The 6,882-nt window shown below is 39.9% G+C and overlaps 1 pseudogene; it reads left to right on the forward strand.

Moving 5' to 3' along the window:
* Positions 1–1,530: 1,530 nt before the first annotated feature.
* On the forward strand, positions 1,531–1,645 carry LOC147731373 (U4 spliceosomal RNA; annotated as a pseudogene).
* Positions 1,646–6,882: the final 5,237 nt, after the last annotated feature.

Below are 6,882 nucleotides of genomic sequence, written 5' to 3' on the forward strand. Positions count from 1 at the left end.
TGCGGGCGGTGCTGCAGCCAGCAGCACCGTCTGCAATGGTAAAAGGCCAGGATGCGCCCACCAGTATGGCGGACGCATCCTAATTGGGCCGGTGGGACCGCCGCACGCCTGGCGGTAGGTCCCATCACCGTTATGATGGCGGACGGACTGATGTCCACCCACCATTATAATGAGCCCCTTAATTCTTCTGGGGTCGAGCCAATGAACCTGATTAAATTAGGAAAAAATCATTAACATCTGCTATCAATGTGAAAGACCAGAGAAATAGTATATCGCATTAATACAGTTGCATTCATTATTTATAGTTATTGGTATATATCAAGTTACTTACCATGCCTGCCTACTGCTTCAGCCCACAGGAGGTCATGATATTCCCATGTGCCTTGTAATACCAAGTTATGTCTGCTTTAGGATACGTTATCACAGTCACATTACAGTGACGGAATGCTGATAAATATGTCTTAGAAAAAATAGGATAACACATGGTACATAGATAGCAAGATTAAGAACACCAACAGGATTCAAGAAGCAGAGGATCCTTGTTTCAGACTGCTCTCTTAGCTTTCAACTCAGCACTCAGGTGTGTGTCTTCACCCTGCTCGGATGACCCTTGGAAAAGAGTCCAATGCTTCACCAAGTCACCCAGGACATCTCTGGAAGTGCCTGGAAACAGGTTATGTGGTGTTGCTGACCTTGGTTTGTTCCTGTTCCCAGCATGTAAGCAATACTAAACTAAAAGTTGTACTTTTCTTCACGGCATAGGTAGGGATTTAATAGAGGCTGTACAATCAAATACAGGGTACCTCCCCTCCACAACAACCCATCAGTAGCATATACAGAAGAGAAGTGTGGCTCACGGTGTGGAGCAGGCAGACCCGGAAGCTGAGGTCAGACCCGGGACCAGGGTTCAATTCCCGACGCGGCAGGGTCTTGAGCTCAAATGTCCACGGACTCGATAATTCTCGCTTCGGTGCCTGCTCTAATCATGGGTTCTCACTCTGCAACTCTGGGCATTAAGCTTGCTTAATCTCCACAACGGCCCCCCGCGGCGGGATGCCTGGCTTTCACCTTGGGGATGCCCTGTAGGGGCTATCTCACAGGGAAAAGCCAGGACGGTTTCCCAAGGCAAGCACCGGGAAACCTCCGGGTAGCTGTGCGCTCAATAAATGCAGTAATAATAATAATAATAATAATAATAATAATAATACATCCTTGCTGGGGCTCTCAATATCTTAGTATGTCACAGACTTCTTTTAGGCACTTTGCTCTTATGCACCCATGTATACACATTAGTATATGTTGGGACCTGTAGTCAATTCATCTAATGGAACCATCATACTTGAAAACAATGATGTGTAATGCAAAGTCTAGCACTATCGTAGTTGTGTCCTTGGTATGTGTAGTAATAACACTGAGTGCAGAGAAGTGCAGCTATGGTCTGGGCTAAGGAGAAGAGGTAACGCCCCAAGCTAAGTGATAATCTACAGCTCAATGATTATATTTTGTGTATGTTTGATTTGCCATTTCTGTAGCTTTGCGCATAGGCAGTATCGTAGCCAATGAGGTTTAACCGAGGCGCGATTATTGCTTATTGAAACTTTACCCATTTCTGTAGCACAACCATATCTGGCAGTCTAGCAAAGGAATGCTATACACAACAAAGGGGATGAGTTCCAAGGTCAGTGCCTGGAGTTCCTGCAGTGTGCTGCTGTCTTGCCAACATAAATAACATTCCTTCAAAATGCATACTATCAAAATGATGCAAACTGAATTAAATTCAATGTAGTGTAAATAAATGTGAGCCGCCTTCCCTTGAGAAAAACAGCCTCAGACTCTGACATTGGTTGGAAATCCCTGTGTATTAGCATGATAGTAAAGTTGAGCACAGTAAGATCAGCTACCAAAGGAGAAATAGGTTTGTGACCTTGCATAAGCATTTGAGGGGTATAGTAAATGCAGCTGTTTTAAGGATATTTCTCTAGGGATTCTAAAAAGGGAATACTTTTTGATATTTATCCCTTTATATCAGTTCCACTGCTTGGTTGTACAGACAATATAGATTCAAACAAAGTGTCACATCATACGGCAACAAAATGGCACACATAAGCACAATAAAACTATTGAAATGTCACACGCAAGCTATAGGAAACCATCTGGCAGCTATACATTCTGCAATGGCTTTTATTAAAACAAACGGTACGCCACCGACGCTTGAAAAATAATTAATTATGAATTTGTAAGGCAATCATTTTCATTCACTACTCACTTTTGCTTGATAATTTTATTTCATTTGACAAAACTCAAATAGATAGCAACCTCAAAAATTAAAGTGACCCAGCCCCTCTGTATCTTGAAGTACCCTGCAGAATTGTCTCATAGCTTTGAAGGTATCAAGGTATCTTTTATATTTAAATCACATATTCGATGTTAGTTGTGTCACAGCAGACCGTGGAATCCTTTCCAAGCAGCACAGCCTGTGATGGTGGCACCCACTGTTCCTGTGTGATGTAGCCATTCCAGGAAAGTCAAGTGTGCTAAAAAAATATTGCATAGCTTCACTAAATTGGACATTTGAACAATTCACATTCTATTGTGCCCTTCATGTATGTCTTGCAGAGAATTAAAGCTATTCTTCCGTTATTTTAGATACGAAATGTAGTGTTTTTCTATTGATGTACAGAGCGTGGAATCAACTTTTTGCTTAAGCTGTGCAATGACCGAAAGCCGTTTGTCATTACGAGAATAAAAACTGTAGTTCTTACAAATAGTTCTTCGGTCGTTAATGACCTGACTTTCTAAACAAAGTAAAAGATAAAAAAGAAGAATTCTGCAGTTGGATGCATGCCTTAAGCACCTGCTGGCCTGTCTTAATTAGTGTCCGTCCAGGCCACAGGCCCGCAGCCTACCTTTTTGAGCTTTATCACCCCAGTAAGGACCTTTTGACTGGATGAAGACAGTGCTTAATTTGTAAAACAATAAGTGCCAGGGCCCCAGTCAGGAGCCATTGCAGCTTGCATCACCCATTGCCTACGCCAGCATCACCAGTGACAACTACTAACCATCACACTCCTCGTACAAGTCTGAGAATTCTGACTAGTCCAGTCCCCCAAAGTCATAAGAATGTCTCAAGCGGTAGGTATTACTATTTTTTAGTATATATTCAGTTAATAAACAACTGTTCTTGTGTTCATCTGTCAATTAGACAAACAGCGCCATCAAGTGGCACACTGCCATAAGTGCTGGTGCTGACAATTAAGTGCCGTTGCTGAGTACCAGAAACCACTGGCTCAAATTAAGTACTGGGCAAAGAGACACTGCAGAGCCATGCTGTGACATACATTGCCACTGTGCCATGCTTGGTGTTAGACAGTTTTTGCCGCAAGTTTGACATTCAAGACCTCCAGCCGCAGGGGTCCCCAGCTCATTCACTTCAATACAGTGAATGCGCACTGCACATACAGAAATTGCTCCTCAGCCGTCGTGGACCCGCAATATATGCCCATGGATTAACGACAAGCGCATGTTGCAAGTGCGCGCCTCATTGCAGTACTTGACTCTAGCCTGCCCGGTGGGACTCTATGTTCAAGAAAGCAACAGCGCCATAGATACGCCAATAAGAGAGCGCGAGATCATGGGAAGGAGTCAATGTCGGCCAGCACTGCTTTTTATTCAACATTTGACAACCCTCGTGTGCTATTCTTTAGCGTCATTCCTCGGGTCTTCCTTTTTTTTTTTTAACATATTTTTATTAAGTTCTTGGCAGAGAATCAATGACATAATGATTACCAAATATCCGACATGTAAATCTAAACATACTAAACTGAAAATACACTGAAATTGCCCAAGATAGGTACAGATCAAACAAAAGATTGTATTTAAACAAAAACATACTGTCCCAGATCCCAGATATCCAGCGTTGTACGCTTTTCTCAGTCAAAGTAATCTTTCCAGATTTTAGTAAATTTACGTAAAGCTCCAATCCTTTTTGCATACCTCAATTCACTATTTCTAACTCTCTTGATTTTTTTAAAACATTCATCTGCAGTTGGAATTATTTCTGATTTCCAATATTTAAGAATAAGAGATCTGGCAATTGCAACAATGATGTACAAAAGCTTCACCAATGAATCTTCCAAATTAAGCTCTGGATCAACCCCAAGTATAATCAAATTATTATAGTTATCGATCTTAAAATGTAAATATTGAGACAACATAAAAAACATATTTTCCCAGAAAACCTTGATTTTGGGACAAAAGGCAATAATATGTGACCAATTAGCCAAATCAGGTTGAGTGCATCTAAAACAATTAGACGTTGCATTACTATACATTTTGGACATCGTTGCCGGTGTATAATACAATAGCCATTTGCTAAAGAAAAGCATACGTCTCCAGTTTGCCCCTCTAAGGACCGTGAAGTTTAATTTATTTAGTGTTGTCCAGTTTATTTCCTTTAAATTGAAGTTTTCATGTTTCTGTCATTTATTTATCGCTTTGGCACTCAGATCCTCCTCCCTATTTTCTGCCAAACTTTTCCTCCATGTTCCCGCCCTCTTGAATACTGGGGACCAAAAGATATCGTTCGTTAAATTAGAAATCTGGCTTAATTGTGTTATATCAATAATACTCAGTAACCTATACAGCGCTACATATGAGCCCATAAGAATAAAATTACCACTTATTAACACTGCCATCTCATCGGGAGTCAACCAGACTCCAAATTTAATAAAATTTGATAAGTTAATGAACCCATATATTGCCCAGGTAAGTGTGATGTCTAATTCTAATCTGGTCCCTAATCCAAAACAGCCTCTCTTAATGGAGTTACTAGGGACAGGAGAGAGAGTGAGTACCTTTTCAGCATAACATCTCGCTTTTTAAGAAACCAACGCAGAGTCTTGTATCTGACTAATTTGGGTGATTTAAAAATCGCGAGAGGAGAAGGTATTTTGGATTCTTTGCAGATTAAGTCAAAAATTAATAAACAATACATCTCCAAGTGCTGGATATTTAAATCTCGAAAGATACTGCACAAAATATGCATAGTAATAGTCTTTTAAATTTGGTAGGCCCAATCCACCGTGATCCTTATCTACACATAAGGTTTCTATAGCTAATCTTGGAGTCTTTTTTGCCCAAATGAAGGCTGAAAAAAGAGATTCAATCTTGGGAAAAAAAAGGCCAGGAAGGGAACAAGAAATGGTTGAAAACAAAAAGTTGAAAAGTGGGAGTATTGACATCTTAATTATTGCTACTCGGCCCAAGATAGATAAAGGAAGTGTATCCCATTTTAGGAACATAGCACGGACTTTCCTAATCAAGGGTTCAAAATTAAGCGTGTATAGATCGCGTACTGTAGATGAAAAATAAACCCCTAGGTATCTTTTGGGTTTATTAGTTATACATCTCCGAATATCTGGATGCAGGTCGCGGTTGTTATTCCCGCTGATAATAATCTCAGTTTTCCGCTTATTAATGCGATACCCCCCCAATGCTTCAAATTGTGAAAAAATAACAAAGGCTTGTTCTTGTGACTGCATATCGGATTTCAACAGAAGCATAATATCATCTGCGTACAGTTTGATCTTATCCATACCATCTATCGGTGGAGAAATATTTTTATTTTTTCTTATTGCAGATGCTAGAGGCTCGATAAAAAAAGCAAAAAGAGTGGGGGAGAGAGGGCAACCTTGTCTCGTTCCTCTTTGAACAGGAATAGACCCAACCATCAATTTATTGATTAGAATATGGGCTTTTGCTCCCTGGTACAAATTTCTAATCAAAGTGATGACTTGAGAAGGTATACCAAATCGATATAAAATAAAAAAAAGAGTGTCCCAAACTACTAAATCAAAAGCTTTTTCTGCGTCTAAAAGTAGAATTAAAGCTGATACCTTACGAGTTTCAAAAAAATCTAGTGCTTCTGCTAAATAATGTGTGTTAGTGAGCAGTTGGCGGCCAGTTATAAATCCATTCTGATCTGTATGAATTAACTGTGACGCAACCTTATTGAAACGAATAGAAAGCAATTTTGTAATGATTTTGTAATCCGAGTTTAATAAAGTTATAGGTCTATAGGAATTTGGGTCTTTTGCATCTTTTCCTTTTTTCACAAAGCTAACCACTGTACCATCATAGAAAGATGTCGGGATTGGTCCCCCCTGAAGCATTGAATTTGCTAATAAAAGAAGTATTTCTGAAAGAGAGCCAAAAAAGGTGACAAAAAATTCGGCTGGAAATCCATCTGGGCCGCAAGCCTTACCATGTGGCAAGTTTTTAACTACCTGCTCCAATTCTCTAATAGAGAAAAGAGAAGCCATTACTTCTTGATCCATATGGGAAAGTGATGGAAGAGAGTATTTATCTAGAAATACATTTAAACTAATTTGATCGAAAATATGGGAAGAAGAGTAGATATTTTCGTAATGGGTTAACATAATTGCTCCTATTTCCACCTGATCTGAGGTATCTTCTCCGGTGGTAGGCGATTTTAGAGAACGAATCAGATTGGCTGCGGCTTGTTCTTTTACTTGCCATGCCAAGAATTTTCCAGTAAAGTTGCTATTCTCATAGGATTTCTGCGCTTGCCTATAAAAGATTTCCTCACTTTTTAAGAAATAGTGAGCACTCAGTTCACGTTTTGCTGCATTTAATAGGTTTTTTAACTCTACTGAGGGATTATAATATTTTTGATGTATTAAGGCTTGTATTTTTTGCCGTAGCTGGTTTTTTGTATCACGAAATATAGCTGCCTCCCTTGCGTCCCTACTAATAATAATGCCCCGGATATACGCCTTCAAGGTGTCCCATATAATATGAATTGGTGCTGTCCCCATATTTCGTTCTACAAAATCCTTAATCTCTGCCTGGACAGACATAACC

Source organism: Lissotriton vulgaris, chromosome 2_1 (genome assembly GCF_964263255.1).
Source record: "Lissotriton vulgaris chromosome 2_1, aLisVul1.2, whole genome shotgun sequence".
Classification (NCBI taxonomy): domain Eukaryota; kingdom Metazoa; phylum Chordata; class Amphibia; order Caudata; family Salamandridae; genus Lissotriton; species Lissotriton vulgaris.